Source organism: Eschrichtius robustus, chromosome 16 (genome assembly GCF_028021215.1).
Source record: "Eschrichtius robustus isolate mEscRob2 chromosome 16, mEscRob2.pri, whole genome shotgun sequence".
NCBI lineage: Eukaryota > Metazoa > Chordata > Mammalia > Artiodactyla > Eschrichtiidae > Eschrichtius > Eschrichtius robustus.
The window spans coordinates 76736973-76750422 of NC_090839.1; positions in this window are offsets into that span (position 1 = coordinate 76736973).

Sequence of the window (13450 nt, forward strand, 5' to 3'; positions counted from 1 at the left end):
CAGTGCTTGGCACATAGAAGGCGCTACACACAAATCTGTTAAATAAGTGAATTCTTCAAAACTTATTTCAGATATCATGTTCTTCACAAAGTTTTCCCCGGCCGTGAACAATCCCCACTTTTCCCCAAACATGAAATTAACCCCTCCCTTCTTTGGGCTACCTTTGTACCTTGTACCACTGTTGCATTTTCCAGATAATATTATAGTTTGAAAGAAAAAAAATTATAGTTTGTATGTCTATATCAAGGCAAGGTTCGGGACTCATCTAATTTATTTCTACATTCTTGTAGAATTATTATTCTTGCCATCTCAGGGCCTGGCAATAATATATGTGTATTATTTTGATGAATAAACTAATAAAACCACACCAAGATCAAAAGTCTGTAAATACTCTGTTGGTGAGGTTGTGGGAAAATAGGCCCACCCATAATGCTGACGGGAGTGTAAACTGACTGACTTACGCTCTCTGCAGGACAAAGTGAAAATATCTATCAAGCTGAACATAAATTTTGACCCAGAAATTCTACTTTTAGGAATTTATCACATTTACTCATTCAAGTATTCCAAGAAATATTACAAATATATTCACTGAGACATAGTTTATAATATTAAAAAAAAAACCTTAATTGTCCCACCAGTAGGGCCTTATACAAATTATAGTATATCCATAATAGAATACTACTCTGAAGCTGCTATATGGGATGAGACATATCTATTTGTACAAACATGGAATAAGCTCCAAGATATATCAAGTGGAAAGAGTATAATGCAGGGAAACGTATAGTATGCCAATATGTATGTTTCACAAAAGGGAGGACATTAGGTACACACGTGCTTATATGTACACAGAATATCTTGGAAAGATAAACAAGAAACTGAACAGTGGCTGCCTCTAGAGAGGAGGACTGGAGTATTAGAGGTCAAGGTGAGGGGAAAACTTATTTTACGCTGTATACTCTGTTACTGTTTGAACTTTTTATCATGTATATTACCCTTCCAATAATAATTTAAAATTTTTTAATGATAAAAGAAGCCTCAAAGGTGCATATTGGGCAAGGATGGATAAGGATTCAACCCTCCATTGCCTTAGGTGACTGATTGATAGAAAAATGTCACATCGTTTTTAGGACTTTCTGTCTTCAGCCTGTCTGTCTGTCTCTCTGTCTCTCTCTCAGTGAGAAAGGAGATAAGAGTGGGACTGGAGACTTGGACTGGGAACTTGATCTTGCCCCTGAGCCACTCCTTGAAAGATGGTGGCCATGGCCCACTGGACAGTATCCAAAGTATCTTGATTCAGGTGTTAAGATCCATATATTATGTGAGAGGCATTCAGAGGTTCCCTGTAGTGGCTATATTCTGAGTAATCAGTCACTTCTACAGTAAGGCCAGGCCTGACATTATGAGCACAGGAAGACTGTATTGAGCCCAAGAGCCAGCACTGGCCAGGGGACTCTGGGCTGCCAAGGGGTTGGGGCTAGCTCCAGTCCTAGGGAAACTGTTTTGTCATGCAGGGAAACTGAGGCAGAAACCTTGGCCCATGAAGCAGAGGAAAAGGGAAAGGCAGGGGTCTGGTGGGCTTAAGGGTTCCCAGGACTCACCTCAGGTAGTGAGAGGAAGGCTAAAGTCCCTGGGCTTTTTGGAGAACAGAGTGAAGGATGTATGGTATGGGGAATGGCAGGGATACAGAAAGGGAAGTGAGTTAGTGGGGTATAAACCATCACTTGGCCTAAAGCCTTTTCTGTTCCTTCCCATCTTCACAGGCCAAAGCAGATATCACAGAATTGGGTCCCTTGCTCCTATGATTCCAGGGCTGGCAGAGTCCTTAAAGATATTTTAGCCAACGTCCTGAGTTATGCTAGAATCCTTCTAGGCTCAATTCATATACTCACAGAACTAGCAATGCCCTCAGAGACCACAGGACCTGGTATACAAGGCTCTTCTGCTTTCTTCTCAGGAGAAGCAGGCCTGGAAGGATTCTCCCCACAGCCTTTCTCTGCCGGGCTCAAGTCCCAGCTCCCAGTAAGAAGCCCATACCTGAGACAGCTCCACTTTCTTCTTCTCCAGAGCCAGCTTAAAGTCAGGAGGCGGCACAACGCTGAGAAGCCCAGAAAGTCCCCCAGATTCCTCTGTGATCAGGCTAACTTCATTAAAATGAACTTTGTTCCCTGAGGATTCAATCATGGAGGTGTTATTGTTTGCTTGATCACAGTTCCTATGGCTACCGGCTGACAGTGAGAAAGGAACAGGTATACATCAGCATCTTCCTGTAAAATAGGGATCTGACCTCATTTATAGGCAAACAGGCAGCAGGCAACCTTGCAAATGGCACAGCACGAATAGAATCAAGAGAGTTCTGAATGATTTAAGTAGAAAAGAACATTAAATGAAATAGTACATGTGAAAGTATGTGTTCTATCCCTGGTTCAGCTTACATCCTGAAGCTGTTAACCATTCACAGCAGTATCAACCTTCATATCCAGAGGGGAGATCATCCAACTGAAAGGTTACAACTGGCAGCCCTCAGGCCAAATAAAACCCATAAACCTAGTTTGTATGATTTCATAGTGCTTAAAACTCGTTTTGGGAGATTGGGATTGACATATATACACTAATATGTATAAAATAGATAACTAATAAGAACCTGCTGTATAAAAAAATTAAAATTCAAAAATTCAAAGAAGAAAAAAACTTGTTTTGAGTCAACTTTTAAAAAATCAGTATCTTTTCAGGACTTCCCTGGTTGTCCAGTGGTAAAGAATCCTCCTTCCAATGCAGGGAATGGGGGTTCGACCCCTGGTCAGGGAACTAAGATCCCACATGCCACGGGGCAGCTAAGCCCGCGGGCCACAACTGCTGAGCTCATGCCCCTCAATGAGAGAGCCCGTGTGCCGCAAACTACAGAACCCACACGCTCTGGAGCCCACGTGCCACAACTAGAGAGAGAAAACCCACATGCCACAACTAGAGAGAAGCCCGAGTGCTACAACTAGAGAGAAGCCCATGTGCCGCAAAGAAAGATCCCACATGCCTCAACGAAGACCCCACATGCCGCAACTAAGACTGGATGCAGCCAAAAAAAAAAAAAAAAGAAAGAAAGAAAATAAATAAATTTTTAAAAAATCAGTATCTTTTCAGTGAAAAAAAAGTCCAGTTTGCAGTGTCAATGCCCTCCTGTCAAAGGCTATCAAGAACAAACCTATAATTGAACAAAGTTGGGTTTACTGACTCATTGCAATGAGGGAGACCACACAATACGGGAAACTGTGAGGCATCTCAGTAAGAGATGTTGTAAATGACTTATTACAGGATTTGAGCTTGTGTTAGGTTTCTGGGAAGGATTCAAGGAAAGGGGCTTTGTTCTGATTTGGATGCTGTGAGGAAGTGGGGAATAGTTCTATGATTGGTATCTTAAAACTTTTTATCTAAATGGTGGGAAGAAAGGAGCAAGATTAAAGCTATCATTGATAAAGAAAGTGAAGTAATTTATATTAGGCAGAATAGGGATACTTGGCATTTCTGTTGTTTGGATAATGTTCTTGTTTTTTTGTTTTTTTTTATTTTTAATTTATTTGTTTATTTTTGGCTGTGTTGGGTCTTCGTTTCTGCGCGAGGGCCCTCTCCAGTTGCGGCAAGCGGGGGCCACTCCTCATCGCGGTGCGCGGGCCTCCCACCATCGCGGCCCCTCCCGCTGCGGAGCACAGGCTCCAGACGCGCAGGCTCAGCAGTTGTGGCTCACGGGCCCAGCCGCTCAGCGGCACGCGGGATCCTCCCAGACCAGGGCCCGAACCCGCGTCCCCTGCATTGGCAGGCAGACTCTCAACCACTGCGCCACCAGGGAAGCCCCAATGTTCTTGTTTTTGACTGTGTTCAGACATAACGACAGGGTGGTCTTGTTTTTATCTTGATCCATCACAGTGACAGAGTGGCCTTGTCTCTGTGATACTGGTGTTCTGTAAAATTGTTTATGTTTCTCAAGAGAAAACAACAGTCTAGCTGTGAGTGTCATACTAGCTCCTATCAACACCAAGGCCTAGATGATAGTGCCAGGCCAGCTCCAGGCTGTCAGAGGATGCTTTCTCTTTCTCTGTCTCCCTCTTAGCCAAAGGCAGATGGAGTCAAGCCTCAGAACTTTAGCCTACTAGCCAGCTCTTCACCATTGCCAAGATTTTGTTCATCAGGAGACTGTCAAGAGAACATCTATAGTGAGCCTATGGTTAGTCTTTCCTTCTCCTTTTGTTGCAGAATGAGTTCTCAAATCCTCTGACATGATGATGGTTGCACAGTAGCATTTAAAACTCTGACCAGAATACATCAGCCAACTGCACCACAGGACATTACCAGAAACTAAATAGTTATTAATCCTTGTAACAGATCTTGAAGACAGGGGCCTAGAGTATCAAATCCAGGCAATGAAAACATGTCCCAAAGTCCAGCTTGCCTTTTTTAGCGATTCAAGTGACTTTTTTTTTTTTTTAGCATAGTCACAGGCTGTTCAACTTGACCTGTATCTATATAGGGGCAGCAAGCAGTGTTTGCCAAAGCATAAATTTCCCCTTGGTTAATGAATTTAAATTTAAACTAGTTGTTGGGCTTCTGAGTAGAAGTTGGCATTTATGATGTCTGCTGAGGTTAGAGGCAAGATTTGGATCACCTTTTCCAGTACTATTACCCCCCTCTGGGAAGTATAGCTCATACAGCATACATGATAATGAAATAGGTTATCCCTCCTGGGAGTTTTCCTGAATAGCCTGTTCTTGAACAGCCTGCCTCATTTTGGAGATTTCTGGAGAAGTGGTAGTTTAAAATATCTGAAAGGCTCTTAACAATTACTCTGAATACACAGGATAAGTTAGAGTGCAGCAGGCAGGTAAAAGCCTGATGTCTGCATAGGAAGTCGGACCCTACTGAGGCATAGGTTGTATTGGGAGTACCCAATTTTTGGACTCTTGAGGTGGACAGATTCCTTGAGTGGAGTTACATAGTGCTTGCAAATAGGTTGGAGTGTCTCAGAAGAGAATAGACTGACTATTATAGCAAAGATAGCCCCAACCTTATATCCCATTCCTGATGACCTAGGTTTTATGGGTAGGGTTATAACGACCTCAGCAGAAGCATTTCGTTCAAGTACAAGTTTGTAAGACTGAACTTTGGAATTAATTATGTGAGAAAAACTTAAGACCAGAAAGGACTTGTAGAAGGATATCTACCTTCTGAAGTGTTTGAAGTTATTACATTTTTTTGTCAGCAGGATTAGATGGGGAGGCAACGGTTCCACGAATGAGTTAAATTCAGAGCAATACCTAAGGTCTGAGAAATACACACCAGCATTTTTTTTTTTTTTTTTTAAGCAGTGAAAGGAGACCACAAGGGGTCAAAAGTAACAGGATGAGGATAGGGAAGACCATATTAAGATAACTTTTAATCAGTTAAAGAGGATGTTAAAGACAATAATAGGCAATATTACTAGGAGAACAAAGGGTATGGAAGAGGGCACTGAAGAAGCAAAAAATCTTGTTCTGCAGAAGCTATTCACATGTGCGGTTAGCACCTTTTCCCTTCATCTTGGACAGAAGCTGCCCACAGTCAGCAACTTCCAGAAAATGTCTAACAATCCTCAGTTTGAGGTCCCCCAGTGGACTGGATGCCCAGTACTCTGGAGTAAGTGATGTACCTCTTTTCACTTAGGAAATACGAACCGAAAGATCAACAACTTGGAGTTTTATTGTTATGTCAGTTATCTGTTAAAGGTTCTTTTTGTAGAGGATCAAGGGCAGTTTTTTTCTGATTCTTTTCCAGAAGACCAAATCTCCAGGTTTCAGATCATGCAGAGCTGCTTAGGTGGGTGTTTTGGAAATGCAGCTTATATCTATTGGTGCTAAATCTGGAGGTATTATATGAATCCCTGAAGAAGTTAGTCACGTAAGTATAATGGGGTCAGTCTAGGATTGGAAGTGATTCCCAAATGCATGGAGCAGTTAACTCAGAAGGAGATAACCTGTGGGTCCTGGAGGGACCCACAATTGATCTTATTTTATCAAGGGCAATGGCAAAACTTTGGGTTTCTGAGAGTTTTGATAATTATGAGTTTTTTCATTCCTTTAGTTCTCTTTCTTTTTGCTGAAGATAGTGGATGATATGGACAGTGTATTTTCCAAGTAAAAGGTATAAAGAATTTTTTAAAAATAATGGTACCAGTGAAATATGTCTCTTTGTTACTAGAGAGATAAATTGAGACCCCTTTCCCCAACGGTGGGAATTTAAAAATCAAGCAATTTTTTCCCTGCTAATATGTCCATAGCTCTCCAGCAAGAAAAAGTCTCAATCCACCCTGAGAATAAACAATAACTAGAACATACTTATAGTTCATTTGGAGGTGTTCACAGAGCCTCAAGGCTTTGGTTCTTGTCCATGTCCTACCTTTGCAGTCTTACCAGGAATATGTCACTGGCTGGTAAGATGTGCATTGGAAAATCCTCAGCAATACCCTTAAAGTTACCCCCCACCAATGTTGGTTCAATGTTGTCAATTTATCTCTGCTATTCAGGCAATATCAAGAAGCATTCTTGCTGAACTCCATTTTTACTATGGCTACTTCCTTAGATAACAGAAAAACATCTACAAGTTTTTAATTTGCTGTCCATTTTCTAGGGACTACTATAGATGTCAGGGAATCTTTCTTTCTTTCTTTTTGGATTAAAAAAATTTTTTTGAAATAATATTAGATTCACAAGAAGTTGCAAAAATAGTATGAAAAGGGTACCATGTACCCAGTTTCTCCCAGTGGTAACATCTTACATAACTGTAGTACAGTATCAAAACCAGGAAATCGACATTGGTACAATCCACAGACCTTATTCAGATTTCATCAGTTTCATATACATTCATTGCATTTGTGTGTATATATACAGTTATATGCACACATGGAATTTTGTCACATGTAGATTTGTGTAACCACTACCACAATCAAGATACAGAACTGTTCCATCACCACAGAGATATCTCGTGTTATCCCTTTATAGTCACACATCCCCTCTCCCCACCCCACCTTGCCCCAGCCTTGTCTTAACCTTTGGCCACCACCAATCCATTCTCCATGTCAATAACTGTGTAATTTCTAGAATGTTGTATAAACAGAATCATACAGTATGGAACATTTTGAGATTGACTTTTTTTCACTCAGTATAACTCCCTTGAGGTCCAACTAATTTGTTGCATGTATCGATAGATTGTTCCTTTTTATTGCTGAGTAGTATAGTAACCAATAGCTGAGAAGCCTAACAGGAGACTGTGAGGCAACCCCAAAATTAACAGTGGAAGAAAGCTGTTACCACTCCTGGAACTAGAGGAACAAAGGGCAGTGTTACCAGATCCCAGGGCCAGGGTCACCTGTAGAAGCCAGAATTGTGGCCAACCTTCCTTGTGGGAGCTGGACCCACGTGAGAGCTATTGCCATCACGGGAGATGATACTTAATGTGGAGATGGGAGTTGGGGTGGAGGAGGGTGCTGGTAGAGAAATGCCCTGGCTTCTCCCTTCCCCCTGCTTTTCATTCTCCTTCCATGGACTTGCATTTGCTGAACCAACTGGAAGCCAGCTGACATGACTGCCTGAGACAGGTAGCCTGCAGCGGTCACCTTGCCACAAAACTGAGCACATCAGGTTTTGACAGTTCCCTAACAAAGAAAAACAGCCATGGGCTTCTCCTTCTTCACGTTAGGAGGGTGGCTGGGTTTACAGAGTTGCAGTGATGGACAGTGATATGTAAAAGGAAACAATAATATTTCACAGGCAGATAGGCCACCAGCTGAGAAGTACTGAACATTTTCTGTCAACAGAAGAGTCTTTAGAATGGGTAACCATTTTAGTTAGTAGAGACCTTAGAACTAAATCAAGGGAAAATTTCCCATACTCTGCTATTGTTGCTATAGTTCTTAGATGAGGCATCTACGTCTTGACTACTGGGTCTAATAAAAAACTGAAATAAGCAGTAGGCCTCTGATTATCCCCCATGTAACTGACCAGTACCCCAAATGCTTGATCACACTTTTCATGAACAAAAAGGGAAGGGGCTTGTGAATCTAAAATTCTGGAAACAGATCTTTTTGTAGACAGTTATCATACCAGTCTTTGTGCTTAAATATGTATGCTTTATTTTTTAACTTGAAAAGTATACAATTCTTGACATATATTCATATTAATATACTTTACTTATGTGTAAATAACTTAGAAAGATAACCTCTCTTTTCAATTTATTATTATTTTTTTAAATTGTGAGTTTAGTAGACAAAAGAGCTCTCACAATAGTTTTGAATTAATTAAATTTGGTAAATTCCAGATAAACCTAATGATTCCTATTGTTCTTTTTATAGAAAAAAGGAGCAGATCTTTGTGCTATTTGATGGCTATTTTAGGAAACCCAAACATAGCTTAGGCACACAAAAAAATATCCTAATAGTTTTATTAGCCTAAATTTGGGGCCTGAATTTAGGAAAGGCAAAATCAAGAACAGTTGTAGAGGAAACAACATATAAGTAATAAATAAATATCTAAAGAAAAGATATATTTATAGGCAATGTTGTAAAAACACACAGCAATGAACAACAATGGTTATTAGGAATTTAACTTTCAAAAAAACACAACTCTTTTCAAAAATGATTTAAGGACTTCCCTGGTGGTGCAGTGGTTAAGAATCCGCCTGCTAATGCAGGGGATACAGGTTCAAGCCCTGGTCCCGGAAGATCCCACGTGCTGCGGAGCAACTAAGCCCATGCGCCACAACTACTGAGCCTGCGCTCTAGAGCCCGTGAGCCACAACTACTGAGACCACGTGCCGCAGCTACTGAAGCCCGTGTGCCTAGAGCCTGTGCTCCACAACAAGAGGAGCCACTGCAATGAGAAGCCCACACACCGCTATGAAGAGTAGCCCCCGCTCACCACAACTAGAGAAAGCCTGCGCACAGCAACGAAGACCCAACACAGCCAAAATTAATTAATTAATTTTTAAAAAATGATTTAAGAGTATGTCAAAAAGCACCAAGAGTTAATAGGATATTTTTAGTGACAAAAAGGAAAGAGTAGACTTTCCCTGCTCGCTGCAACTAGAGAAAGCCCATGCACAGCAACGAAGACCCAAAGAAGAAAGAAAGGAAGGAAGGAAGGAAGGAAGGAAGGAAGGAAGGAAGGAAGGAAGGAAGGAAGGAAGGAAGGAAGGAACTTCTACTAGTCTGGACATTAAAAAAAAAAAAAGCCCCAATTCTCATTTTCCTCCTTTTATATATTATTCATGTAACAATTTTCAGTAAATGATTTATTAATATACCTTTACATATATGTGTATTTAGGCATTCACAGATATATAAATACACAAATAGGTAATAAATTGAAAGCCTTAAAACATAATTAGGGACTTCGCTGGTGGTGCAGTGCTTAAGAATCTGCCTGCCAATGCAGGGGACATGGGTTCAAGCCCTGGTCTGGGAAGATTCCACATGCCGCAGAGCAACTAAGCCCATGCGCCACAACTACTGAGCCTGCGCTCTAGAGCTCGCATGCCACAACTACTGAGCCCGCGTGCCACAACTACTGAAGCCTGCACGCCTAGAGTCCGTGCTCTGCAACAAGGGAAGCCACCGCAATGAGAAGCCCACGCACCGCAACGAAGAGTAGCCCCCGCTCGCTGCAACCAGCGAAAGCCTGCGCACAGCAATGAAGACCCAACGCAGCCAAAAATAAAAAAGTAAAAAATAAATAAAATTTAAAAAAAAAAGATAAATAAGTTCTGGGGATGTAATGTACAGCATGGTGAGTATTTTTAAAAATTTCAAAAGATAAATCATATATGAAAACTAAGATAATTTACTTAACTTATAAAATCAATATAAAAAGTAAAAAGGTTTAAATCATAAGAAAACTAACCCTGATCTTGTACAAACCAAAATATTGTGCTGGCATTATTTTTACATGGCAAATTAAAATGCAAATACACTGGATCACGCCAAAAACTCTTCTTTTATCTTGGAACTAAGGCCTTATCTATAATTACAAAGCCTATTACATAAATATACTTTTCAGAGCCCACAAAGGAAACATATATAGTTTAGCAATTCTTTCAGACATTTTTGATTACAGGTGACCCTTGAACAACGTGGGGGTTAAGGAACTTAAGAAACAACACCCCCCAGTCCCCCACCCCCCAAGGCACAATTGACCCCCTCCTCAAACTTAGCTACTAATAGCCTTACTGATAATATAAACATTTAACACGTATTTTTTGTTATATGTATTATATAATGTATTCTTACAATAAAGTAAGCTAGAGAAAATGTTATTAAGAAAGTCATAACTTCAATAAAGATGTTTAAAAAAAAAAAAGTCATAAGGAAGAGAAAATACACTTAAAGTACTGATTGTATTTATCGATACTGATACCATATGTTTACATGGTCTGTTTACAAGATGAATCATCTGTCAGTACCTACGTCAATACTGCCTTATGTTACATTGTAGATAGTAAATGTATTAGTAACACTAGACATCAAAAATGAAAAGACAGGGAATTCCCTGGTGGTCCAGTGGTTAGGGCTCCGTGCTTCCACTGCCAGGGGCATGGGTTCGATCCCTGGTCAGGAAACTAAGATCCTGCATGCCGCACAAGGCAGCCAAAAAAAAAACAAAACAAAAGATAGTGTGAAAAAGAAATTTATATTTATTTACAGATAAAACGATTCATGCATTGATAATGAAGCAGCAATATGACTGCCTTCTGGTAACCTAGTATAATCGATAGTGCCATGTATAGTCTGTAAATGTTTGTGTGTGTGAGTTTTGATAAATTTTTGCTTTTTCTTTATATATATATATATTTTTGGCTACGTTGGGTCTTCGTTGCTGCGCGCAGGCTTTCTCTAGTTGTGGCGAGCGGGAGCTACTCTTTGTTGCGGTGCGCGGGCTTCTCATTGCAGTGGCTTCTCTTGTTGCGGAGCACGGGCTCTTCTCTTGTTGTGTGCTGGCTTCAGTAGTTGCAGCACGCAGCCTCAGTAGTTGCGGCACGTGGGCTTCAGTAGTTGCAGCGTGCAGGTTCTAGGGTGCACGGGCTTCAGTACTTGTGGCTCGCGGGCTCTAGAGCGCAGGCTCAGTAGTTGTGGCACAGGTGCTTAGTTGCTCTGCGGCATGTGGGATCTTCCCAGACCAAGGATCGAACCCGTGTCCCCTGCATTGGTAGGCGGATTCTTAACCACTGCGCCACCAGGGAAGTCCCAAATATTCCCTTTTTATAATAGATTTGGTATATTTTATGATAGTAAATAATAAAATACACTAGTATCTGTTTATAATTTATGCATTCATGATATACCTTTCTCTTAATTTTTTTTGATATTTTTAGGCTACACGTTTTCTCAAATTGTTACAAATCCCCCCACAATTTTTTCCAATATATTTACTGAAAACAATTCACGTATGCTTGCGGACCTGTGGAGTTCAAACCCATATTTTTCGAGGGCCAACTGTATTTAACTGGATTGCCCACATTCAATGAAATATTTTTTTGATAAGTTAATCTTTAAACTTTTCCAAGAGAGGAAAATGGACAGCAAAAAAAGTGAGAGGGAGCTACTACAGACAAATATGAAACTATCACTCTAAAAAGCTAATCCATGTTCCCTTCTGCAAGTAAAGATGAAAGTTTAAATGCAAAAACCCTCCAGATTTTGACATATACATACACACACACAAAGAGTGACATTCCACCTAATTTTAAAACTATCTTAGGCGCTTGACAATTTCATAGAGCTATACAATTTAAAAATCAGTACTTATTAATCTCCAAAGTACGGAAATGAAATATCACCTATGTCAAACAAAATAATCTCTCTTTTTGACAACCAAGACAATCTCCTCATGAGGGTTTCTTATCTTTTTGTTCTAAGGTAACTCTCAAATAAAGAATCTTGTTCTTGTCCCAAGTTCCCCAACATGGCCACTGCAATTCTAAATTGTCCCTAGTGAAATTGGGTCAGTTAGAAAGATAAGGGTACAAGTTAGTGTAATTGTGAGAAAACATGAAGGAATCAGGTATTTGGGCCAGTTTTAGTTGAGACAAGAGTTCATAAGGCCAGTGCTGTGCAACCTTGTATCTCTAGAACTTGGCCAAAGACCAGTCATCACTGATCAGAAGCCAGAGAAAACGACCTGATTCTGGGCAGAAGAAATGAAAAAAAGGAGTTCTCAGGGACACAGACAAAACTGAGAAAGAAGTCCTTATAAAGGTTTGGAATGGCAATCTGAGGCAAAGTTTATTCAAAGCACACTGGTTTGAGGATACCTTCTGAATTCCATAGTCTCCAGGGCTTGCTGTAGGGCAGACTTATTGGGCCTTGGTTGATGGAGTGATTTGTCTGGTTAATTCTGATAACAAAGGACACTCCAGCATGCTAACTAGTTACATGACCCCTGAGCGGCTGGCATCCCCAACTTCTTAGAGGGATAAGTGGTGTTCAGCCACCAGAGACTGAGCAATAAATAACAGGTTCGTGTTGCCCTCAGACATCCAGGGCTACATACCCATCCTTTCCCTATAGACTTTTCCTCTTATAGACAAACAACATTCAAAACACTAGACGGGGGGAACCATGGGAGCAGATAGATGTAGAAAGCCAGAAAACAAATTCCCCAAGGAAAAATAAAAATATAATTGGATAACCAAAAAAATGGAAGAGGACCTTACTCCAAGGAAAATAAACAAAATAATCCCAACACTCAAGGGTCTCAATGAAACATCAGAGCTCAATTCAGCAAGAACTTACCTCCCAGCCATGGGTAGGATGGCACCTCAAATAGTTAGAGACACAAGGGGTCTCAGACGTGCACATTATTACTAAAGTCAAAGGTTCCAGTCCAAGGTAGTGAGGGCCTCAGCTGAATCTCTGTGGATCCTCCATTTCTGATAATGCCCTCCAGCCAAAGACTACCAGGAACACACCTGTAGTAGAATGAGGGAGACGGCACACCATGGGGAACCCATTCTGGGCATCTCAGCAAGTGCATATTAAAAAGGACTTATTAAGGATTGGGGCTTGTGTTAGATGATTTTCTAGGAGGGTTTGAGAAAGGGGAGATTTGCTCTAGGTTGGATGCTGTCAGGAAGTGGGGATAATTCTTTCTGGTTATCTTAATAATTCTTATCTAGAAGTTAGGAGGAATGGATCGGCGCTAAAGCTGTAGTTGGTAAAGAAGCAGCAGTCACTCAAACCGTGGAGAGGGTTGTGTTTGGTCACTTTTGTGGTCTGGACAATGTTCTCATTTTCGTGTTCAGGCATGATTATGGAATGGTCTTTCTCTCAATCCATCAGCGACTGGTTTTGTCTGATGTTGGTGTTCTGTAAAATTGTTTATGCTCAACAAGGCAACACCACAGCCTAGCTAATAGTGCCAGGCCCCCTACTAGCAACACT